Source organism: Numida meleagris, chromosome 2 (assembly GCF_002078875.1).
Source record: "Numida meleagris isolate 19003 breed g44 Domestic line chromosome 2, NumMel1.0, whole genome shotgun sequence".
Taxonomy (NCBI): Eukaryota; Metazoa; Chordata; class Aves; order Galliformes; family Numididae; genus Numida; species Numida meleagris.
Window position 1 is genome coordinate 57632195 of NC_034410.1, and position 26592 is coordinate 57658786.

Here is a 26592-nt window from a genome sequence, read left to right on the forward strand (position 1 = left end):
TAGTCAGTTGATTAGTACCTGGAGTACTGTTGATTTGGTTTGCGATGCTCATGAATGTGCATGTGTCCTTTCCCGTGTGTGAGCTTTGCTCCATCTGTAATAACATCTCACGTAAAAATTGAGAGACACGGTGAGATGGACAGACTGACTGACTTCTAAATTTGATGTTAAAGCTCTTCTTCAAGAAACTGATGTTAGGTTTTGATGATGTTTGGCTTCCACTGCTTGTGAACTTGTAGAGAAGGCTCTATTTTTTCTTTTTTCTCTTTTCTGACATTGAGAATGGCTGCAGAATGCCTTCTTCTGTGGAAGAAGGAATCTAACATGCTTTGGAAAAGTCTCTTTTACAACTTGGGAATGTCTGTTATGGTTCTTGACTGTAGCAAACAGTACTCACATTTAGGGCCGGAGTGTTTATGAACCTCTGTCATATAGCAACTGCAGCATAGTTTTTCAGTAGCATGATGGAACTGCCACTGGCAAAGGACAAATGTTAGGACACTTATGTCTTTTGGCTACCTTGTTGGAGTAAATAATTACTTCCTTTATTTTAACAGGTACCAAATGCAAATGAGAAAATCAGTCGCTTTAAAGCTATTCTCAGCGGTTAACTTTAGTATAGGGAGGCTTCTTTCCTTCAGTATTCAGTGAGCATCTTACAGGTTAAATCAGGACACCTGAGCTAAGCTTATGCTCAGTGTTTCTCTCTAGGCCTTATGAGAGCACTGTATTTAGTTACATGAAACTCTGAAACTGGAGCTGGTCTAGACTTACCTCACTTGAAACATTAGAGGACTGTGACAGAAGTACAAGTAAATCATTGACTGTTATTGTTGCTCCTTTAGGACCAATCCTGAGATACTCAAATCACATGCACATTGCAGTTTCCAGAGAAACATGTTGTAGCTTTCTGGTTTAGTAAAAATGATTGTTTCTTCTCACTGGTGTGAAATGAGTGGGTGAGCTACCACACTGCTAACGCATTATTGCTCTTACCATTATCCAGATCGCAATGACTGAAGTGACGTGTGTCTTAATTGAAGATACGGTAAGTCCTCTCATCATTAATGACTTGAAACAAAGCCATTGAAATTAATGAGAGAAATTCCAATTTGCTACAGTGCTTGTTGGCAAAAGGCATGGAATCCTTAGCTCTGCTTTGCAATACCCCTCTAATGTAGGAAGTTGCCTATTAACAAACTGTTTTTTGAATAAGTCATCCATTTTGTAAGGAGTGGATGCTTTTGGCACTGATATAGGACTTGGAGTAGGAAACCTGTGCAGCAGCATGGCATTCCTTGGCTCTGAGTGCAACAAAACTTGTTTTGTATTAGTCATACATAGGCAGGCCAATGTACTTCATGCAGTTTGATTCACCTTGTTGATAACTGCAGTGTGTTGCTAATAAATGAACCTGCTGAAAACGAATCCACCTATATTGTATCTTCATGGTTATACTGATTGGTGTCAGTTAAGTTCAAAGAGCACAGAAGGGCAGTTTGGATTTTCGTGAACACTTACAGTTGTTAATATGTTGTGAAGAAGGATGATCATCTCTCCTAAAGCCTTGAGCTAGATTCTAAGATTCACCTTCTTCTCTATATACTTAACACTTTCTTGTTTTTCACTTCAAATGAGACAAGTATGTGGGGGTAGGAGGAGGAGGGGGAAAATAATAACATTAAAACACTTTTACTAACAGACTGTTTGGATTCAGCATGCAGGATGCTATTGATAACTGTTCTTTTTCACTGATAGTACCATATTAATGCTTTCACACTATTTGTTGCAATTACACTGTGACATTTTTTTTGTTGTTGTTTCGTAATTTGCTATTTCATTTGGAAAAAAGACTCTGCATGTTTGTTTTTTTTTTTTTTTGTTTGGTTGGTTTTTTTAAGAACTGGGGTTCGACTCAGGTATGTTTGATGCTTAAAAAACTTGAAGAGGGGCTTCAAACTTGAGGCATTCCAGCTGCAGCTGCTCAGTCCCACCCCCAAACCACAGCCTCTTGCCCTGTCAGTTGTGCTGATACAACTATTTGCAGGGCCATGCACTGTTAATCTGTTCAGTGAGCTGGTTTAAGCAGTGGTCTGAAAACGAGTGTTTGTTTTTTAACCCTGATCTGCCTTGCAGCACAGATCTACAAATCATTTGTCAGCACAATGGGTGGCCAATAACTGCTACTTCAGCAGGCCTGTGACTTCCAGAGCTTGAAACATAGAACGGTTGGGTGTCCAAATGTTTTCAAAAGATCTGCACCTTTACATCTGTCTGGCTTTATATTTGGAAGGCCTGAAAGTAGATTTAAAAAAAAATAAATTCTTGATTATCACACACAACGTCTACTAAAAATAAGGTTTGGAGGAAATAATGGCACTGTTTACCTGGTTCTTTTCACCTTTAAAGGACTTTTACAAATGAGGCTTAAGTAATTACTTGCAATGTAGTGTTAAAGAAATGCTACTTGCATCCCAAATAGGGAAAACAAGAAATGATGTTATTTGCACAGTACTGAAACTGAGTCTCTAGGGTCCCACTTGTAGTTTTCTGAAGTGCCTGTGTAGCAAATATCCAAGCAGTCCCCATTGCCTTAAAATTGTGAGTGACATTTGAGATGTCCAATGGTGTCTGAGTCATCTGCATGGTGGTGGAAATTTTGTCTGTAGCACATGTAATTCATATGATACACTCTGATCTGATCTCTACAGCACATGAACAGTTGGTCCACTCTTGAAGTTTGCTGTGCAGATTCTGTGTTGTTTGTTGGAGTCTTCTGGTCAGCAAGGTGTGAAAAGATTTATGTGGGGATGATTGCATGGCTCAGAAACTTCAGTAAAATGAGGATAATGCTCCTGACTTCTTTTAAACCATGTGCTCTTTTATTCCTAAAATACTGAAAGACTGTTTTGGGCCTCGTTTGTCCTTCTTTGTAAAATTTGAACATATTCCTCAGTCTTACTGCAATGGAGAAAGGCTTCATTAGCCAGCCATGAAGTTCAACAGACCAAACTCAACTCTAGGGTGACCAAACCTCTGCAAGTGGTGAAGTATGACAGAGATGGTGTTCCGTGCTCAACAAGATCAGCTGTTCAGTGCATAATCTTCTTATAGTACAGATTACAGTTGTCAATAAGAGGCACAAAATCTTTCAAAGCTATAAAACCAGCAACTGTTCTTCTGAGAACAGCCTATGTGTGAAAGCCTCTATGCATATGCTGAGTAAATAAACAACAGCTAAAAAGCCAGTATATATATCAGAACACTTGTGTTTTTACCTTGGTCTGTACGAATGCTTGCTATACAGGGATATAATGAGATGAGTTCTGGTCAAACTCTGTTACCTAATTGTTAGGCCAACTACTCTGTAGGTTTGATAACTCCTGTTGTGAGTTACCACTAGGTTGAAAGAGTTGGAAGTAGCATGGGACATTGTTTTCTTCTTGTATAACATGTCATGGCTCTAAGAACAGGAATTTTTTTGTGAAGCATGTGTCCCTTATACTGAGAAGATGGGAGAGAGAGGCTATTTGCATACAGCTTTTATTATTACTACTAACCAGTGAGATTAACGCCTCCTGCTGTGGCTGCTGTTTCACTCAGGCTTTGTAAAATGGGAATGGGAGGAAAGCACAGAATCTGATGAGGAGAGCTAGTTTCTGTACTTTCTGATGGATGCTGATCTGGCTGATTATTGGGAATTGCACTGCTGATTACTTGCACTCTCTTGTGCAGTCTCTCAGCAGACACCACTGAATCATGTGCAATTTGTTGTAGTAAATTAGAGGTGATGAATGGAAATGCCTTGCATCCAACACTCTCAGAACTTGGGGAAATGAATTCAAATTTAATGGAACAGTGGTCCCTTCCCCTAAACCCTGACCTCATATTTGTTCTGTTTTTGGTTCTCTGTTTTAAGTCTTTACCCTGTAGTTAATTTTCTTGAATGGCGGATTGAAGATTTGCTGATGGTGGGACAGAACCTTCATACTGTGCTACAAAATCACTTATTTATGTATCAGATATAACTACTAATATGTTTTCAAATATTATATAGATGACTCTCCTATCTAAATGAAACAAATAAATAATTTTAATAAACAGTCCACAATTCTGTGGACTCCCTGCAGAATTGTGGTCAAAAGAAGGAGGCAGGCAGCTTAAGAAAACCAGCTTTCCTATGAGAGAGAATTTGGCTATTCTTAGTTGAGGAATTCCTGCTGGTTTTGGTATGTCAGCGTCTGTTTTGATAACAGTCATCTTGTATAGCAGAAGCATTGCTGTTTTGTAGGAACCTAAGGCATGCCAGACCCATAAATGTAGGCTAATGGATATTGCAAACTGCTGGAAACCTGAAGGGTTCAAATTCAGTTTTGAGGAAAAGGTTCTAATGATGGTAAATTGCTGACTGTTAAATTGTTTCAGACATTTCAGCTGTAGAACTGGGAAGTTCTACACTAAGAGTTTCTGTATATGAGGGTAAGAGTTATCTGGCTTAAACAATTTATATAAACTACTGGTGTTTTGTTTGTTTGCTTGTTCTAAGCTTTTTAGAAATATTTCCCAGGTGCAGCAGGAAAAAAAGACAAAATGTAGGTTTTGAACTAGGGAAGTGGTAAAAAAAAAAAAACAACAAAAACAAACAAACAAAAAAAACTACTACTAAAAGTAGTAAAAAAAAAAAAAAAAAAGGCTAGCTAATGCTGGAAAACTTTTGGTAAAACATAATTTGCCTTGGCTTTGGAATGGTGAAAATAAGGAAAACACAAACTCATGCTGTGGCATGTGTTTCTGTGTTGCTTTCTGCTCACATACCCTGCACTACTCACATGTAATTTTAAGGAGACCAGTGTGGCTCTGTCAGTGCTCTTCACACTGGGGCATCAGTTAGTTCCAGGCAGAGTGCCTCAAACTCATTGCAGGACATGCGTTGCAGTATTATTAAAAATTCAGTTGCTGCTCTGTTTGATGAAAGCCTTAGATTGAAACTTAGAAGCTCCATAGGCCACCTATCAGGTTAGAACTTCCTTAGGTAAATTAGCCTGGATTTCCAACATGGAAAAATCTCTAGAAAAGGGCTTTTTTTTTTTTTGCTAATGGCTTTGTTTGTCTCTGGTGGAGACTGTGAGAGCTAGGAATTACCTGAGGCCATCTCTGTCATCTGCACTTCTGATAGTTTTCATTTTGTCAGCCTTGAACCAATACTTGCAAAGCTAGGAAAACAGGGTACTCCATGGTTTTGCACTGTTCATTGCAACTTCAGATTTAACCAGTAGTTGAAAAAATCTAATGTATTGTAGTATGAATGGTTGATAACTGATTCAGTAAAATGTCTCAAATGCTTCAAAAGAAATATTTTTATTGGAGGAAAGAAACCCAAAGTACTGTAGCATTAGCCAAGCCACTTGTAGATGCTATGAAGTGCTTTAAAACTTTCTACTAGTTGTTTAAATGATATCTTTGACACCCGCATTCTTAGCAGCAATTCATTAGATGAATTTGTTTTACTGAACACGTTTGTGGTACTATGCTTGACTGAGCCTGGTGGTAGGCTGAGATCACCCACAAAAAAGTGCTACGGGCTAAAAGTGACTTGAGAGGTTGCAGTGTCACTATCATATTACATCCCACTATGATATATACCGTATATTGTTGTGCTTGCAACAAAAGTTTAACAAAGCCCATAAGTGGTTCTTAGAATATTGGCCAATATGGTAAAAGAGTAGGATTGATTTCTGACTTGGAACACACAGTGGACTTAAAATATTCATAGTCTTTAGCCTGCTGCATGGTAACTTAATAACACACTGTTTTGAAGAGAGAGATGCTGTGAATCTTGTGGTACTGCTAATGGATTTGAAGAGGATGCTAATGTATTGTACCAGGAAGTGAATTGAGCTCTTGTGTGTAAAGGGGGATTAGAAAATATAATTATGAAAAGCAACAGTCACAGGCTTGAAGCTTCATTGATGTGTGGCTGCTACAAACAATGTTTTGTTGATGAGCAAGATGACTTTGATGGGTGTATGCTGCCATAATAATCTTCTCTATGAAGTAACATGGAATGAATTATAGAAATAGCTATTTTGTGAACTATGAAGGGAAAAATTAAATGTAAAGTCTGATATTGACAAAAACCCATGAAGCTTTTCATTTGAAATAAAAGTTGTGTACAGAAAGCTTAAGCTTTCACATCAAGAACTGCAGGAAGGCTTTGGGGGAGAAAAATGCAGCATGATATAACTGTTAAGCCACACAAAAATTGGTGCCCCCCACAAAGGGAACAAAAAAAATTAAATAATTCATGATCTCCAGCTGAGTATGGGAGAAGGATCTGAGCTTTTTTGAATATAATTCTCTAGTTCAGAAAAATGAATGACATGTTGCTATGAGTTGTTACGTATATTGGTTTGGATGTCATAAATCAGCAGTCTCATGCATGAATACAGCTGCTGAGTGATGATGACTCTAAATATTAGCCATTTTCACACTTGCTGATTCAGGTATCCATTTTGTTATTCACATTTGGTGCACTCATTCCTGCGTGTGGTAGTTGTGGTTATGGCCTTCCACAAACAAGTGTTCAAGTGTCTTCATCTGAACAGATTCATAGAATCACAGAATCATAGAATGGCCCGAGTTGAAAAGGACCTCAAATATCATCTAGTTTCAACCCCCCTGCTGAGTGCAGGGTTGCCAACCACTAGACCAGGCTGCCCAGAGCCACGTCCAGCCTGGCCTTGAATGCCTCCAGGGATGGGGCATCCACAACTTCCTTGGGCAACCAGTTCCAGTGCATCACCACCCTTTGAGTGAAAAACTTCCTCCTAATATCTAACCTAAATCTCCCCTGTCTCAGTTTCCACAAGGGGGAAATCATTCCCCCTTGTCCTATTGCTATTCACCCTCGTAAACAAGATTCCTCTTGTGTCTGAAGCGTCCCAGTATGGGAAGTGTTCAAATGACTGAAATTCCAGATTCCCTAGGAGAGCACAGAATGCCTGAGTCCTCTCAATTGCAAACATGAATTTGGCTGCATTTCTGTGATGTGTTTGAAATCAGAAGCCACTAGGATGTTGGACATGCCCACAGCCTTTTTCAGGGGCTTGCAGCCCCTGCAGAAAATGAGAGCTCACTGGATGGTAACTCCCTTTTCCCTGGTGAGAGGAACTAATGCAGTGCACGGCCCTGTGGAATCTGAAGCGTTTCTGACTCAGCATCAGCTGTGTTTAGCAATGTAGACAGACATGTGGTGGGTCATGGGCCACGGCACACTTCCAGTTATGAAGTCTATCTTTCATGCTGAGAGGCCCTGTGCCATCACATAGTCCCTTTCCATGGTAAGGACATTGGCTTCTAAAACTTGTTACTTTAGGTGGTGTGTGGCCTCAAAATATTTCATAAGAGCTGGAGCATTTGACTGTCTAAATACTAAAATTTCTTAGCAATAAGATACAAGACACAGAACCTGCCTGTAGAAAGAAATATGCTTAAACAAAGAGAGAACTGTAAAGATATCTTACTGCCTTTACTCTCTTTTCAACATGTAGTAATAGATATGAATCATACTAAAAGTTTCCTGTTCAGAGAAGTGCATTGCCATGCCCAAATATAACTATTCTCTTTTTATCCATTGATATAAAACAGTTTGTCTCTTGTAGTTTTGCCAATGTAAGTAGTATGTAAAGACAATATGATCCCACTGCTTATTTTAGAAACCACGGTGTAACCACGAACAGTGGGAAAAGTCAGCAGTAATACTGACTGTTTCAACCACAGTGTTGTACTGTTTTCCATGTGGTACAAGTTTCTGGTGTCAGTCAGATTCAGAAGCAAAGAAAAATATTGCAGATTGGATCCCTGCTAAGTTCGGGTATGTTGTCCTTCATAGAGAACGTTTTGGACTAACACAGAAATACGTGAATAATTGGGTTTCCTTTTTTTCTTTACTGTTCAAAAACTTATGGAAAGGGTAAATTAGTTTAGGCTAGATTAAACAGGTTTTTTGTTTAATTTTAAACAGACTTAAACTTCCAGATTTTGAACTGACTGAAAATAAAACCTTCTGTTTAGTTTTCAAGAAATTTACACACTTATAAAAGACTAAAACTGCTGAAAAATAATTTATTTAGTTGCTTGTAGCTTTTATGGCATTTTTTAATGTAAAAACAAGAGCCTCCATGCAAAATTTGAGCAAGCTTGTAAAATTTCTTGCAGTTGCCCAGCATGGACAGTTTTTACTGGAAACGCATTTACTTACTTGCAGTCCCACTAGTAAGATAGAACTGGTACCAATAATGTGCAGGACAAAATTCCCTGTTACAGTAGCGCTAACTTGCTCACAGCATTATTCAGTCAGTCTACCATTCCTATGCTTTTGTCCCACATCTTCCATTTTTCAGACACCAGAACTATGTGCTTATAGGCAGCAGTGGTTTGAGAGGGTAATAGTGACCATTACATGTGGAACAGCCTAATTATCTAAACTATGCAAAGCCTTTTATGTGCTCCAGCGTCTCTTGTTTAGAAAATCATGTGCAATGTTAAAATACATTTATTTGTGCTTTTAAATTTTAAATTACTCCAAAATGTAATCTGAGATTGGCTATGGGAAGTGAACTGCAATTACTGCTTGTTACAATGTGACTCATTAGTTTCAGAAGGTTGAATTTTTAATATCAGAGTTCAGATTTGGTTGCTTGACCAAGCTATTGACTGAAACTTTTGAAGTTCTACATACACCATACCTCTGAAGAGTATGAATGAAGGAGCTTATTCATGAAAGAAATTGGAGACACTTCTGCTCGTTCCTCATGTTACTTAAACAAAGAAAAATTGAGGCATGGATTTCCAAGAGGAATTCTTAAAGTACATTTGCTCCTGTGGAGATGGGAACACATTTGTCATAATATACAAACAGGTAAAGACTTTGAGGGAGGGGGTTGGGGAAGGAAGAAGAAGGGAGGGGAGGGAGTGCAGGCTGAATGTCAAAACTTTTGTCTTCCTTTCCATGTCCCTGTTAGAAATGGAGAATATTCAGCAGAGAAAAACATACATTTACAAAAATCAGGTTGTGGAATTTTTCATAATGCAGGAAACACAAATACATACAGCCATGTGCTTTCTTCTTCCAGAATATTTGTTTAATTAAAACTCTATGATTAAGTAATTAAAAGGTAATGATAAATTTAGCACATGTATAATAAAATGTATTATGCAAGAAAACATAATCTGAAAAATAATCATCTTAATTTCACTCATAATGGTCTTATAAAAATCACTTTGCTACTCTGTAGTTTTGTCCAACTCATTCCTTTTTCTGCCTCTTTCTGCTGGCTCTCCTTTTCCTATTGGCTCATATATAAGCTGTTTGCCTTCACTTCCAAGGCATTTGGGGTTTCTGCCAGTTTAACTACCTCTTATTCACTACTGAAATGTGACTTCTGTTTTTCTATGACTTCGATGTCAGGTTCTGCATCTTTCATATTAAAGATTAAATAAATATCTGTGCTTCCTTATACATCCTTATACATTGTGCAATTTGGGGACAGTTCTTCATAAACATATCCACTGTTTGTTTTCATACTTTCCTGTTCCATAATGCCCATTTGGAAAAAAAAAAAAAAAATGCTTTCAACAAACCAACATGTCAGCTGCTACTCTGCTGGTGTCCCAGTCTCTCTCTCATATTTACTGGAGTTCTTTCTTGGTTCTTCTGTTTCTGTGTCTCTTGGTTATGGTCTCTTTTGTTGGTTTAGAGTGGAAGTTCTTTGGGCCAAAGATCATCTTTATTTTTTTCCAGTATGTTTGTATGTTGCTCAGTTCAACATAACTCTTCTTAAAACTAAGGATCTGAAGGACTTAAGAGTATCTGTGCAGTAGCTTCTGCATAATTATTACCTTTGCAGTTTTTTATCTAAAATAATCTCTTAGCTTTTGTAGCCAGGGTGTTCATACTGGTGTTTCATCATTTTTAAGAAATGACCATTGATGATTACATCTGCATTGCTACCTGATAGCTGAAGAGCTTGCGCATATGCTATGAGGATTTGTCATAAGCACATAATGGCAAGTGACCTTGGGTTGCAGGAAGAACAAAAAGAGAAGGCAGGATCATCTAATGAGGTGTATTCTGGTACGATTGCTCCTATTTATGCATATATTTGTTGCCAGATTTAATTTTGCTCCTGCTTCTGGCTTAGCTGGGTGCTTGAGGATTCTGTCTTTAGTATTAAACAGGTCCATTGCTCTGTGGCTGTTAATTCTCTGATGATTGTTTTCTTTAATTTCACTGAGAATTGTGTCTGGTAGGCCATTCTTCAAATGCACCATTTCTCTGATGCTTGGAGTAAAAGGCTTTTGGATTCTTCAAGGAACGGTTCCATGCATAGAATAGTCTATAGTGAACACAGCGTGTGGATGTATGGGTACTTTTCTCCTTGGCTTAGTGCCACTTATACGTATGTGGTTTAATTTGTGTGAATGAAAGTGCCATGCATGATTCTGTAGGTTTTTCACTCTTCAGCATGCATACTGTTTTGTTAAAGAGTCTGGACATCATATATTCTTTTGACAGAATAAGGAGGAATGGAAGCAAACCCGTGCAACTCTGTATCTTTTCTGCTGGACTGCAAAGGACTGGGCAAGGAAATGAACAAAAGGAACCTGTTTGTTTTATGCTTTCCTCTGATTTCTCAAGGCTGTGGAAATAGTTTGAAGAGTTGTTTCCTACTTTATTCTAGGGCCTAATCCAATTTTCCACTGGTATTAATGAAGGAACAAGCCTTTGTTTTCATTGGAGATTGGATAGCATCCATAAGAAAGAGGATACTTAACTACTGCAAGTGAATCTCCCTTTCCTGAGTACTACTTGGTGTTCATGCCAAAAGTTACTTCACTAGCTTGAAAAGCTTTTCAATTTTTCATTTATAAAAGGAAAATAGGCTTATTGCTTCTGTCTATGGCTTCTCCCTAAACCTTTTTTCCTCTTTTTCTTCCCACCTTCATCCTCTTTTTTTCCCTTCTTCACAGAACATTACAAACTAGACTAGTGCATGGACATAGTCATTCAGGCCTTGTTCCAGTGAGCGTAATGAATGTATTATTTTGACTATGTAATATTTTCTTCTTCCAAATCCTCTACCAAGGATTTGGTTTGGTTTGGTTTAGATTTTGATGTCCTAGTGTTAATGAGATCATAACAGTGTTATCTGGGCGGAAGTGTTACAGGTAATGCTTCAGTTCCTTAGAAAGATTATTCCACAATGAATAGATATCATTGTCGGGACGTTTGTTGTTTATTTAACCTGATTCTACTCCACCCCTTCTCTGTTTCACACCTTTTCTCTTAGCTATGGTTTTCAAAATGGTTCATTTTCCCTGCCCTCACTCTCCTTTCATCTGCACTTTCGTAACTTCTTAAGATTTTACTCTTGTTGTAAATATCTATATTCTGAATATTCTCTGTCCATTTCAATTGAAATGTTTATTTCAGGACACATCAAACTTCTCCATTAGGGGTGGACGTGATAAACCTTCTTGAACATGCAAAGTGCACCTCCTGTCTTGGTGAGCCTCAGCTATAATTTTATAAATGTGAGAACTTATCTGTTATGTGCAACTTTAGATATCATTCTGAAAGCATCATTTGTCTGACAAATTTGTTCAAATTCTTCCCTCTTTGTTCCCTTTTTCTCCTGATCTTGAGTTTCAACATCAGAAAGGAGAGTCCCCTGAATATCAGCCTCAAACGCTTTGTTCTAGAAATGAGGTCTTGTGACAATAGTTCACAGGAGATTTCTTAGACTAGATGTATTGCTTTATAACAGTGATGAAGCTGGCAGATCAAAAGGGAGCCTAGGTGAGAGCTAGAAGAACTGCCTGTCTGTGTTGAGCCTGCAATAGAGCTTGTAGATACAACAGCATTGGGTTATTTCCAATATATGGGTGGTCAGATATATGAATTGGGGTTAGAGTTGCTGTGGATCATTAATGGAGGCTTAATGGGGACACTTCTTGACTTCAATGATTTGCGTTTTAAGAAATGTACTTGGTCGGCCTCTTGAGGATTTTTTCTCTTAGTGAGAGAGGAAGTGTTGAGGAAGATAAGAGAGAGAATGTGAGAGATAACAGGACTGAGAATTAGAACTATAGGGTTTTTTTGTTGTTGTTTTTGTTTTAAAAGCGTGTTAGGGTGCTGCACTACAATCCAGGTTAATCTACAAAGTGTTACAAAATGACATACCAGCGCACATAAAATGCTTTGCATCCCAAATTGTCATACATTATATGTACAACCAGGAAAACACATCAATGGGAATATGGAACAGAAATGTGAAATGAAGACATATCACTCTATTTGTATTTTACAATGAATTCTTCCAATGACTGAAAACATCAGTCATGATTCTCCTTCATTTGTGGCTATGAGCTGTCTGTCCATGCTTATACACTGAAAGGCATTGATGCACTATTGAAAGAGCCCTGTAGTGCTCATTTAATCAGTGTCGGCACTGCATTTTACATAGAGCAGATCAAATCTGACTGATTTATCACAGAATTTGAGGTAAATTTTCCTGTCAGTGCAAGCATATTGTCCATTAACAAGAATGAGAGTTAGACCTGTCAGGAAAGAGCCTTCTATTGTCTGCTTACTGTAATGTTTCTCCAGACACAGTTTTACCTAAAAAGTCAGGCTGCAGGAACATATTTTGGTTTGGAAGATTAAACTGGTGTAAAGCTCTACAGAAATATTCAGTGCAAATGAAACCCTATGCATAAAGTCAGAAGGGAAGACTTATGCATGCATTTCAATGTGAATTTCTAAATAATCAGTTTAACTATTTCTTTCCCATGGCATTTCTTTTATAAAAACTTACATATATTTTAAGACGTCAAGAGAGAAGTCATTTTTCACCATTTAGCTTTCATAAAAATGCACAAGCTTTTTTGAACTGAAGTAGCAATAAGTATTCTGTCACTGTGCACTATCCACTTTGTGCAACACAGTCACAGCGTTTTCTAAACATAAGGCATACACATGACCAAAATTTGAAAAAATGCTAGATACCCAGCCTGTAATTTCCTGGAAACCTTATATGTGAACGATGGCAGTGTGCTTATATGTTCGTGGATAATAGCCCATTTGGTCCTCATATGGAATTTTTTCAGTTTAACATAATGTCTAAAGCATGAAGCCCTATAAAGGATGTTTTTTATTTTATTTTCAATTGGGTACATCATCCAAGGAATGAGATTTGCTTAGAGCAAATGTCTCATATCTTGTGCCTACAACAAAGTAGCTGATCTTGAATAGACTGTGTCTCATAATTCCAACTGTGAGCATTTGGGAAATTAAGTGGTTATTAAGGGATGACAGGAAAAGAGATTTCTTCCAAATTTTGTCCATGTTTCGTGACCCAAGAGTTGTTGTCATTACTTAAAGATTTTAATGTATTCGTGTGGCTTGTGCTACGTGGAGTACAGAGTGGGATATACGGTTAGGATGTGTCTGAAAACCCTCAGCCAAGGATGAGGAAGAATATTCATTTGACTGTAAGAAGAGGAAAGATGTAAAATTTTTATGTTGAACTCAGAAACCTTCCCTATCACAGACTTCTTAATCTATGCTACCTACATTGTATCCAAGTGTTTAAAACACATCAGGAGAAGCTTTGGGTGCTGTCTGGGGCTCTGCCATTGACCTGTTAACACCTTGTGGTCAACAGGTTATGCCTCAGTTTATCTATCTGTAAAACTAAGTAATGGCTGTGACTATCTTTTTTCAAGGTTCTCTTAACAAACAAACAAACAAATAAAAAAAACAGAAAGTGTTGGCTGGTAATAATTTATGTTAATAATTTGTTTTTCCAGCTTTGCTTAAGTGTAGGGTATGTCTAAAGTTAGAATGGGCTTCCTGCTGAAAGGTATTCATGTTAATCCCTTATTGCTTCCAGAACATCCTGTTAACTAAGTATTAGTATCAGATTTTGGACAGGTGACGTGCAGGGGAAATCTTGGAGTATTGTGGAATCAGTGAAATACTGCTCTTAATCCAGGCCAGTGCTGAATTCATACTTTAAAAGGCTCATGGTTAGGCTTTAGTAGAAAGATTCTAATAAAAGCAAAGTATTATTAACAATCATGTAAAAACAGAGCTGTTAGTCTTGTTATCCTCTTGCATTCTCTCCTTAGAGACTAAACAACACCACTATATATTTTATATACAAATTAATTGGCTAAAACATAGATCTTCACGTTCTCCTCAGAATGCCAGTGAAATTAAATATCTCTGTAGTCTATAAAATACTTTAAAAATATTCTGGATGAAAGGTGTCAGAAAAATGTAAGGTGATATGTTTTACATATATAATATTTTCATTCCTTAATGTGAACTTAGCACAATTTTAACTGCTGTTGGTATGCAAGTTCAGAGTGTCCCAGGTACTGAGAATTATCAAGAATATATACTATCACTAGACAGTAAAGTGACCAGAATTAGGGTCTTGAGTTGTGAGGTTGCTTATACCAACTTTTAGCCAATGTACGCTTATGCTTCTTAAAGAGGTTTCTTCCTGTCCTGTGGAACATCACCTCCTTGGACACAATTGGTTTTGCTGTGTTGAGCAGGGATGTACATAGGCCACATCCCAGGTTTCTTACCTGCTATCTTCACCCCAGGGGCAGGAGCATGCTCACAACCTGGACATTGTGCAGTGCTTCAGTAGTTGGGCACAATGCAGGGACTATGATGTCATGGCACTCTGGTACCAGTGGAGACATATTTTCTCTGATTCCTCCTACCAGAGAATAGGAAATCAGTCTATTTCAAAAGAAATACTTGTAGGCTCCAGGCTGTCTATGGAGAACATTTCTGTGGTCAGTGATCCACACGCATTTTCTAATAACAAACAAAGTAGAAAGAGTACATTTAGACTTACAGGTTTGGGGAGAAACTTGTGCTATCTGCCAAACTGTTGTAGATTTTAGTGTCAAAAGCTGAGTAATGCTGCCTTAGAAAAGTTCACTAGGGAAATACCTCTGGCTGCAAGAAACCTGGGTAAAAAAACACATGCAGCAAGCATTTACTCTCTTACCATTTTTTTTTCAAGTTTATGAAAAGACAAGATGTAGTTCCCTTAGCAAAATCTATGGATATTCTAAAGTATGGTCTATATTTTTTCTTACAAAAAGTTCTAAGTGCTTCTGGACTTGCTTGTCAGTAACATTCACTGAGCTGCACTAATTTTAAAAAATTCAGAATAGAGTTTTGCCACTTTAGAGATAATCCATGAAAGCTCTCTTCCTGCAGACTGCAATAAATCATCCCCTCCACTAAAAGCCTGGATGTCATTTGAAATTTATTGCATGGAGCTAGTAGTGGACTTAAAAGCCATTTCACATGTCTTATTACTCCAGTCATCTAATTTATGGATTTCAGCCACAATTGTAGTTGGAAAAGTACTTTCCTTCAACTGATTAATATGATTTCTGCTTTTGCATTCATTTCCCTTTTTATAATTTTCTATAATCATTGCAAGAGACTTTGGCATCCAGGGTTCAGATATGAAACTGAAAGAAAGGTGCCAAGACAGACTGATGCAGATTGACTACGCTTTACTGGCTCTTAGCAGCACTTGTCAAAAGGTATCTTAGTTATTGTTAGTTGAGCAATCTTGCCCTAGGAAAGAAAAAGCTGTCGGAAGCTTCCTTGTTTAACACAAGAATCTGTAGCTCCAAGGAGGCAGCATGAAAGCAACCTATTAAACACAAATGAGGTAAGCATAAGTAACACACTTAACACAAAGAATGATAAGATATTGGAGCCTTTTTCTTTCCATTTCTTTGTGTGAAAACTAGTCTGAATTTACTGCCACAGGTAAAGAGTGCCTTTTGTTTCTCTTCAGGCAGATCTCTGTAATGAAGGGCAGTATGAAGAAATACAGACGTTAACCCCAAGAGGGACCATTTATTCATTTTAGGAGTTTAGTCTTAGTTAAATTCCACTGATATGCGTTGTTGGTGAACTAGTAGCTCTGCAGCACATGTATATGTGGTTTGCATGTATACTTACATAAGTAATTTATGATGCATGTTATGAAAGTATCAAAAATTTGAGTGGCACTTCCCAGAAAAAATACTGCATAATCCTTGCCCTGAGTAGTTTATTCTAATCTCTAAGAAGTGCCCAGCCTACATTTGTACCAGTATATGCTTGCATAGTGATGGATAGCCAGTAAGGAACAGCATCATTAACACCATTTGGTCAGTTCCATAACATTAGAGCGTGGTGTGAGGATTTAAATGCTCTCTTTGTATTTACCTCATACATAAGTCGGTACAGCAGTGATAGGTCAGGCATAGACCCATCCAGATCTGCTTAAAGGTGGATAGTCCTTAAGGCACTGGCTGAAGTTTGTCTGCAGCATGGACTTGGCTATCCTTCCCTTGTCAGGTGCCCATGGCCTGGATGCCCAAAGATAGGTGGCTGAAGCCATAGCCAAGTTGTATGCAATGGCACTTTGCCAGCTGGGCAGAACTATGATTACTGGCCCAAGTGATGGCTTTACTTCTGAAGTGAACATTGACATGCTACGGAGAGTTGAAGCCTATGTGCAGATTACCATGTGTCTATAGACAGAGTCTAATGAGGAGGAGAGAGTCACATAGCTCTGATTCCCAAATACCTATTGACTCTGTTTCCTGCGAATTGGAAAAGATTAAAAACAAAAGCGGTGTAAAGAAAATCCTGCTGTGGTTTCTACAATGCCTGTTTTCTGCTAATAGCACCTGAGAGGCAGCACAAAATAACAGCTGAGGTGCTTAAGGGCAGCTCTAGTGCCATCTACCTCCTGTGCACATCTGTGAATGTGGGCATGCATCCAAAAAGAGGCTGAGAAGAAAATCAGGCAACGGTGAGACCATTACAACTGGAGGAGGATTTAGTCCTCAGCTGTGGAATCTGCAAGTTTCTGGGTGTGATCTGGGCATTCCAATGGTCAGGGTATTTGCCAAGTGTTAGAGCAGACCTCAGATAGATGCAGAGAAGCTGAAATTTCTTCTTGTGTTACCAGGAGGATATACGGCACCCGGGATGCCTCCTGTTCCCTGCTAAACACGCAGCCACTGGTAGGCAGATTCCACAAGCCCCAGTACAGTTGAAATGCTGCCTGTCTCGTGCTCATCTCTGCTGGGTGATGATCTGTGTGGAGCCTTGGAGCCCAGGTTCAGTGCAAGTGGATCTGGCAAGCCTAAATGGCAGTTTTGTAGTGAATTTTCTCTCTGGTACCACTGCTGAATAGAAAGCTGATGCTGTAAAAGAGAATACAATGCTGGAAGTCCCAGGATGATGAAAGATTAATGAATAAGGCTTAGACTTGCCACAGCTGTTTCTTTCTTCTTTTCCAGTGCATAGACAGTAATATTATGCAAATATAAACATATTAGCCAAATATTAACTTCTTTTTTAAACACAGCAAAAAGCAGCATGTGACAGGTTCCTATATCTAAAACAGAACGATGCGTGTTGCCAGTTTCAAACTGAACTCAATTGAGCTGATACTGACATTTCAAGAGAAGACTGTTTTGTAAAGGCCCCATCAGTTTGCATTAGGGTTTAATAATGAAACAAAAGATTTTTCTTCCATGCAGAAAAGTTTATTTAGGAACCAAATCTTGAGCAATTAATGTAGCTACTGCAGCCGTAAGAACTAAGGTGATTTACCCAATTTGAGGCTTGCGAAGTAAGCACTGCTTATTTACTGTTAATTTTTCACAGTTTATACCTCAGCATAATGATTTGTCTGGAGTTGGACAGTATTTTCGGGAACGTTCAATCTGAAAATTAATTTGCTTCATCTGTAGCAACGTTGTCTTTGTGTTTGCTTCCTATGAATGTTCCCCCTGTCAAGTACACTGGCACAAATATGTAAAGGCACCAATTTTTTAAACTACGTGCACAATTATTTGTGCTGAAAGTGCATGTGTGTTGCTTCATTGGGGAAACAGAAAAAAATGTGTAAGTACTCTCAATTAACCAATAGAGCTTGAAAAGAAAACATTGAACTGTTTGTGCTTGCAGGGAGTTGAAATAGAGATTTTTCCCCCAACTCAGTTGGATAATTTCAAGTGAATTTTTATCTGCTGAGGAAGAAAAAAAATTCTTATCGTGAATTATTTATTCATCTGTTCTAATAGTAATTTAACCTGTTTCTTGTTAGTTATTTGCTGCTTCTATTTGGCTTTTGTTTTTCAAAGCAACATGCTCCTTTTATGAATTCAATGATTTTCATTGTCTGGTCTCGTTATCATCTTTTACTGCTAGATGGCAGGTATCAAAGGCAAATCTGTAATCTGTGTGCCATTTCTTCACCTTGCCATAGTGAAGCAGTCTTCCATACATTGCTTTCTATGAGACAGAGACAAAAAAGACCAATTGGGAAGTGAGGCCCCAGAGTAGAGCAGCTCAGCAGGCAGCAGATTGTTAATGGCACCTGTATTTCAGTTTACAGTACTGAGCACTAACAACAACACACACAGTGCTCTCTGCTTGATTTCCACTCCCCTCTCCCTGTTCTTTCCCCCACTCCCACATGCTTAATTAGAAAATCTGATGCAGCCAGAGACATTATCTGCCCTACTGTGTGTGCTAGTGAGGAATGCATTCTTTGATGTTGCTGATAAGCTTTCTGTGTTGTGGGTAGTTAATTGGTAGTGGAAAGGAAATGTCTGGACTAGCGTAAAAGGAAGCTTCCTAACTGTCTCTCCTGCAGCTGGTCTCACTGGTTGATAAGCCAAGGTGTGCTACTGATGTAGCAGTGGTAAGGAGGTCCTGCCAATATTGCCCACTCCCCAGCAGAACTGCACAGAGCACCTGCACCTTTGGAACCAGTTCTGAATTCTTCTTGTCTTTCATCTTTGCAAGGGAACAAAAATAGGAATAAAACAGTGCTTCCCAAAACCCAGAGGGCCAAATTTCCTGCTGGTATAAATCAACATGTGCATATGCATGGTAATCTCTCCTCAGGTCATGCTAGTCCATCAGCCTTCTGAGAGCACGGAATGTGGATGGAGAAGTTTTGTAAGACAGTGAATAGCTGGCTGGTTAGATCCTTGCAAAACTCAAAATATATATATATATTTTATTAGAACCTGTGTTTCATCTGGGTTTATTTACTGCAGCAGTCAAGGCTTACAGCTTATTTTGCCTTTGCTGAATAGAAGAGTTTGCTACTAAATTCTTGCTCCTCATTTACATTATTACAACCTGTAGTCAAATCTTTATTCCTCTATTTAAGCTAGATAGTAGAAGGATCGTGATCTTTCTCTGGAGGGCAGAACATATTTTGAGGTTTTAGTTTGTTCAGAAGTATTAGATCATCTGACATTTTCTTATGTTTCTGTTTTTTTGCAGTTCTTACTAACAAGACTACTGCTTTCATCCAGTAATAGATTACTGTCACTGTGAAAGATCCTTCTGTTCCTAGTGACCTTTAAAATATTTGTCCTGATTCTTTGGACTTGTTGGCTATGGGTATGCTATGTATTTTAGCTTCTCTTCTCCATTTTCTGCAATGTCTTATTTATGTTTTATACTTATCACTTTCACCTTTCTCATTCTTCCATTTGTTATATACATTTGAAAAATTACAGCTGCTTTCTCTTCAATTTTCAGCCTGACTGCATTTTTTTAACCAGTGTGATTCTTTTTCTAAATCATTACACTGTGGCTTTTTGGGTATCTAACAGGCAATCATTGTAATCTTTCCATCATATACATATATATATAAAATTCTGAATTTAGCCCCCACTTGCTGTCATCTTTTTGAAATTGGCCATTGAAGAGCACCAAGCAGAAAGGTAACTGGTTTGAATGTTGTGCCATGTGAAGGTAACTTACAATGGAGCTACACCTAAGCAACACTAATTTTTTTAATCTATTTTCATCTGCCAAAATGTGTAGTATAGGTTTAAGGGCCTCAGTGAGATCCTGACATCTTCCCCCCTCTACATTATTATGATTAATGTTTGCTTTTCTTCTCATCCACCCAACGCAGAACTGACAAAATTAGCTAATATTTAATGCTAATGTTGCTGGGAGCTTTGCAGCACCTTGGGTTAGTTGAAGGGCACTGGCAGGCCCAGGACTGACCTTCCTTGCTGCTCACTGTGCATTAGCAGTACATGTGGTACATGGAGTGCCTCTTTCTTGGCTACATCAGTGCAGTGAATTGCAGAGAGCAATCACATGAGGGCCCAAGAACAGAATTCCTGTGTAAAAACAATTAGCTGTGTACTGAGAGATTAACCAGATGTACTGCCCTTCAGTAGGAGTTTTTTGTAGTCTGATTCACCTATGTGTAGTAAGAGAGGAGATTCAACCTGTATTCCTCCCTCACATAAGTGAAGACTCTGATGCTGAGAATACTAGCAAGGAGAGGCAGATGGTTAGCTATAAGGTTACGTGCCTTTCACAGTATTGTGCTGCCTTTCTTGCTTTGCTCCCATCCGCACCTGCAGTGCTGCATTCCACATTGAAGAGATGCTGAAGCATCTAGAAAGATTGGAGGAGAAAGACCTAGGTTAGCAAAGTGCAAAGCATGATTTCCCTTCCCACTGGCAGTAAGGCCCTAAATAGAGGCCGCTGAACTCCCAGACTCTGCCAAAGCATGGTGAGGGTTTACCTCAGTTAATTAGTCTAAGAAGAAAGGCTGAGAAAGAGTTTTGCAGAAAGGTCTTGGAAAGGAAAATTCAGAAGATAATGTAGGAACTATCTTAGAAAGTATGTAATCTGGCTGGTCTGTAGTTTAGCAAGCCCTGGTGGAAGGGTACTCCAGTACTAGAGTGTGAATATCCATTGACCTGCACCTGATTCAACTTTGACTCTGTAGTTTGCTGTGAATTAGGAGACTAAGCAGCTCTGTCTGTAAACTGTGAGAGAAGTGTGTTACAGCCTCATTTACGATCAACCACGAGCTTTCCCACCCTGAGTGTCTTAGATCAGTGACTGCACATGGAGCATGTCAGGCCCCACCACCCACACTGGTGCCAGTTACTGTTGCTCCTGGTTCTCTCTGTGTGGGATAACCACTTTCAGTACTTTATGCGGTGCACAACACAGCAATTTGAAATGCTTTGCATACAGCAGTGGTACACATACGCCACAGACTGTTAGCTCCCGCTGATATCTGAAATATCACAACTCTCTTAAAGGTTTTATGGTCACTCAAGAAAATATCTGAAGGCCTGAGTGGTGTGGCAAGCCCAGCTAGTGCTAACAGCATATGAGAAGGTTTTTTTTGTATTTTATGTTTTTTCTTTCCTGCTGCTACTGACTCATCCAGCCTTTTTGCTGTCTATTTATGCTCATTTATATGCACTTAATCAGCTGACTGGTTAAGTTCCACCACCCACTTACAACTGCAATGAATAATGTTTTAGGCTCAGTGTCTTACAAGTGCAGGCCCCTCACACATCAATGTCATTACTGGAATTGCTTTTGCTGATAGCAGCCACGTGGCAGGTGTACAGAGAGCAGCCTGCAGAGCAAACAGCATGAAGAGCATAATTCATCAGGTTTGCTCACAAAAAGCCATTTTGTCTGTTAGCAAGAAAATGTTGTGGCCGCTCTCCTCCTTCCGCTTCCCCTGATAGTGGCAGGACAGGGGGGTGTATATTTACAAATCTGAGATGCCACTCAGTTTCTGAAGGTGGCCTTGTAAACAATTTTGTTTAACAAAGTTGCTAAGTTGTTTGAGGGAGCCAATTAGAATTTAGAAAAAGAAGTTCTACCAAGGCTGCCATGGAGATGGTCAGGCATAGGATGTATGATTGGGTAGGCGAACTGGGAAGGCTGTAACCCCTGAGTACCTCAGCCAATGGGGAAAGGGCAAGAGTCTTGCGCAGCCAGGAGTTAGGGAATAAAAGATGTAGCATCGTCTAGAATTTTTGAGGGATTCTGTGGAAATTTATGTCTGAGGGTCCTCCCTTTATTCAAATAAAGTTACTTTTTCAGAACTCCTCTATCTCCTCTTAGAACATCAACCTCAGGCAAATGAGATTTTCCACACAATAGCAGCATGTGTTCTTCTCACTGCCTTGGTTTTCAGATCATGATTTTAGGACTCCAGATGGGCCTAGGTTATGTCCTGCCATTGCACAGAGCCTTTGAAAAAGTGTCAGGGAGCCTCTTGTGCTCTTGGAGGAAGTTTCATGAAAGTCACATTACTGGACAGGTGTCTGAACAACTAATTAGCCTTTAGTCAAAGATGCAGTTATCTGCGTACTTGAGATCATTTTCTCAACTAAACTCTTGCTTTAGTTTAAGCACATGCTTAACATGCCTGAACTGGAGCAAGTTCAGAAAATGCCTTCATAGTTACAGTCAGCAACAGATTCATAGTCCCACGCCTGCATTGCTACTCATTGAAGGATGCAATCTACTACTTAAAAGTGCAGGGTAGCAATAGCTTTGCTCTGCAGGAAAGATTCAGAAAAGGTAGAATTTCTTCTGTAGTGTATAATTTATTTGTCTCTGAGGAAGGAGTGTGTACCAAGTGGTAGCATACCCGGAGACTTGACTGGGATGCAACTGATTGTATGCTACGCTTGCTTTTTCTGTATGACTTTAAGTTCCTTCTCAGTATTCATGATTTATTTGGACTTCTGTTTTATTTTAACAAAATGTCTCAGCCTGGTTGGAATACTTACCACAAAGAATCCAGCAAGCTTTTGTGACCATAAAAAGCATAACTGAATATTGGCATCACATTTAAAAGGGAGTGAGTTGAGGTTGATTGCTCTTAATGTAATCTGAAAGACAAAAAAGACTTTAAAGATCTCGGCTGGCATATGAAAGAATGCCCTCTTCTTGTTCTAGGTTGTATTGTCTCATTAAAAATGCCCCCTTTCCTGTAATCACTATTTTGCAGTTCAGCCATCTCCAGATACTGTGAAACAGCTGTGCAAAGGTCAAGTACGAGAGGGCAATGGGAAAAGAAAATGACACCACAGCTCCCAGGGTTTCCAACCACCCTGTTAACAAATTTACTGACACAGGGCATAATTTTTACTGACGCTGCCCATTTTTTACTGACACTGACTCTTAAGACTCCATGGGGAGCAGATGCTGACATCTCTCTTGACTTTGAAAAGCTCATTGCTGAAACAAAATGGCTTTATGCAAAGATTTACATACAGCGTCTAAACATTAAGCAAGGGATCAGTTCTTCAAGTCTGAGTAATGATCCCACATGGCAAAGCTACATTTTAATTAATAAGAATGCATTCGTACTTCACCTTTGTACTTTTTTTTTCCTGTCTTGGAGGGAGCCAGAGCATCCTGACAATTTGCTCAAACACATCCCTGTTTCTTATCACATACTAGCACGAGTCTCCTTGGGCTCCACTTCTACTTGATGCCAACAGACCTGGCACCTTTATGACTTTTTAGTGAGGGCAGTTGAGTTTGGTGCAAGTATCTCTCTATCACACTGTAAGATCAAGCCCTTGGGTATGAGGTAAGGGTGGCTGGTAGATCTCAAAGAGCTTGTCAACTCCTGGATAGATTTTATTTAAAATAGACTTAGTTATTTGGAAATTGCAGTTATTTGTTTTAATGCCATGCTTAGCTTTAGGCTCCTTGGTCTCTCCAGGTTTTTTGCTGATGACCTTGCCATCCTACATAAACATAGTCCTGCCTGGTTCATCTTTTAAACCTGACCACTAAGCTGTGCTCTGTGTGATGCGCTTATAATTTTTTTTTTCCTTTTCACTGCTTGTGTTTCCTCTCAGTTGTTGACTGTGACTGGAAAATAGGCGTACAAAGCATTTTGCATTCTCTGAATGTACCACACAGTAATTCTGCTGTCTGAAAACTCTGTAATGTCAATAATTGATGCACTTGAGAAGTGGTAATTAAATTAGTTAATTATGCTGGTAAAATTACATGCAATTATGTGACTGCAGGGTATGTTTAGTAAATTAGGCTTTCCCATACTCACTACATATTGTGGTGCCAATTTTGTTCCTTGATGATTAGGTAGCTTTTGATACTTCTTAATTGATTTAATACCTGGATCTTCATTAGCCTTTGATTGCTATGCAATGTATGTCTGACATTTTTCTCTCTGATATTTCAGAGTATCGTTCATCAAAAAAAATCAATCTATACATATATACGAATTCCTGTCAGATGTTAAAGCATCAAGACTACAGGGAAAATGCTCTCTTCTACAAGTATCTTGTGGTGACTTGCCCACAAGTGTGAGATGCCAATCAACTAACTGTCCCTGGGAACTCTCTGATCAGAATAACTGATTTCATTTATTTTTCTCCTGGAAGTTCCAAGTAAATAAATGTTTCAAGGAAGACTGGCGTGGTGACAGCTGTTTTCATGACACCTGTTATCTTTTCAGAGAGCAGTGAAAGGTTATTAAAAGGTAACATTAATTCAAATAAAAGTTTCAAGGGGGTCAGATTTGACTGTGTCTGGTGCATGGGTGGGGTTTGCTGTTCCTTATTCATGTGTGCTGAATACTGTACATGTCAGAATCACCACCCAGCAGATGGTTACCTTCATGCTGGCTGTGTTTGCTGTGACAAACCTTTTCCAGCTCTGCTTGTCTTCACACCTCATATTCCCTTCCACCAGCACATACTCTGCTAATGTCATAAATGATGCTTCTGCATGTGATGACTGGGCTTACCCCCTCTTTGGGGCACTTGCTACAAACTACTAAAAGCCAGATCAGGTGATTTGATCTACAGTCCTTTGTTTCTCTTCATAGGACAGCATTTCTGTGGGAGAAAGGAAAGGAGCAATTGCTTGTTCTTTGGCTCTGGAGTGTTGAAGTATGTAATGTTGTCTCTGCCTGAGCCAAGTCCAGCAATAGGGCAAAATCAAAAGCAGTGGGATCTAAATGAGCAGTTAAGCAACTGAGCTAAGACGAAAAGGTCCCACTAGTAGGACAACTTAGTACTAGGACCTGATGGGTTATATACTTCTGATATAATGACTCTGGGAACTTGGTACAAGTATAGGCAGACAGAGCCTTTGTCAGTTGACCGTTTCGAGAGTCGCACACCTTTCTTTGTCCCTGTCTGTCGCCAGTGCTGTTTGCCCAGCTGCTAGAATGCGTGCCAGGATGTGAAAGGCAGGCTGTGCTAATGACGTACTAGTTAATGAACGAAGTGTAGACTGCACAAAGAAATGACTCCTAAGGAAAAGCTTTTGGAGGTGTGCTGGAAGTCTTGTCTGAGCCTTTCTTCTTAAAGAAAAAAACACCTTCCCTGTGTTTATCTGTAGCTGCTGCATTTCTCAAGCTCTACTTTATGATGGTTTTAATATTAAGCTGGGGGTACAGTCCGTGTTACTTCTATTTGCTTCGTTTAGGCCTTTCCTGCCTTTTCCATTTTCCTGTTTCCTCTCAACAATATTTATTATGCAAAGTCTACCTTTTTCACAAACTGTAATTTTGTCTGACCTATCTTATTACGTGGCAAGTTCATAGCTTAAGCTAAGAATTTTTTTTGAGATAAATTCCGGAATTTCTGGAGGGCTACATCTACAGCTGGTCAGCTAGCTAGCTACTTAATCCCCATGTATTGTGACTCTTCAGACTTATTGTTCTTAAGGACTGAGTCTGTGTAGCTGACTTCTAGATTAGTGCTTATAGGGAAGTTCCCGCCTTTATGAATACAAAAATGTCACAGATTCTTGAGTTGGTTCTATAGTTTTCAAGCTCAGGGTAAAATTCAGGTTAACTGGGTACTACTGGAATTGAAGAGCTTCCTGTCTACTTGCTCCAGCAAGAAGAATTGTGATTCTACTTGAGAGGCTACTAGCTATTTTGGAAAGCCATAGTTTTGTTTTATGAGAAGAGCTGTTCTTGAAGTATGTAGGAATAGAGCCAGTTAGAAAGAAGACAGTGAAAAGAAAAACCCTGTGTAGAAATGTGCAGATTTAAATTGGAAAGTGTTCTCCTAAAGATACAAGGAGGATGTATTGAGGGAGTGAGAGAACCTCCTGCAGGCATGTAATGGTCTTACCAATGAGTGTTAAAATTTCACCTGCTCTGCCTGGCAGTCTCTGATACTCACTAACTTTGTTCAGTTTTCCATGTTTGGGAAGGTGCTTGAATATTGAAAACAAATGGGAGATTAAACCTAAAACCACTACAGGGGAGCTGGGACTGTGCAGAAGTTTCTTGATCTTTTTTGTTCAATGGAGACAATTTCTACCAGCACTTGCAATCTTTTGAAAGCATTGCATTCAAAACAACCTATCTTAATTTGGCACATTTGTGCTAGTGAAGCTGGCGTGCTACCTTGTTAGCTGGCTTGGTGCCATCCCAACAGATGGACAGGAGTATAGACAGCCAGGAGACCATGTACAAGCATCAGTATGTGTGTTGAGGGCAAGATCCCTAGCCAGGAGTGTTGAAATGCTTGTCTGTCCTGTGCTTCAGCACTTGTGACTAAGATGATGTACCAGCCCTGAGTGGAATTAACTGTGCTGGCATAAGCCATTCCTTCACCACCAGGGCAGGGGTTGCTCTGACCACACAGACTTTGGGTTACTATTCCAACAGATAT

The 26592-nt window shown here is 39.1% G+C and overlaps 1 long non-coding RNA gene across 33 annotated transcripts in view; it reads left to right on the forward strand.

The window, feature by feature from the left end:
- LOC110393160 overlaps positions 1-26592 on the forward strand; it is a 267894-nt gene that overhangs the window by 74207 nt on the left and 167095 nt on the right. For 29 of the 33 annotated variants that reach the window (XR_002434842.1, XR_002434849.1, XR_002434843.1 and 26 more), the window contains exon 2: positions 1007-1048. The exons of the other annotated variants lie outside the window; for them this stretch is intronic. This is a non-coding gene — a long non-coding RNA (uncharacterized LOC110393160). The remainder of the gene's footprint in view (positions 1-1006; positions 1049-26592) is intronic. 33 annotated transcript variants of the gene reach the window in all.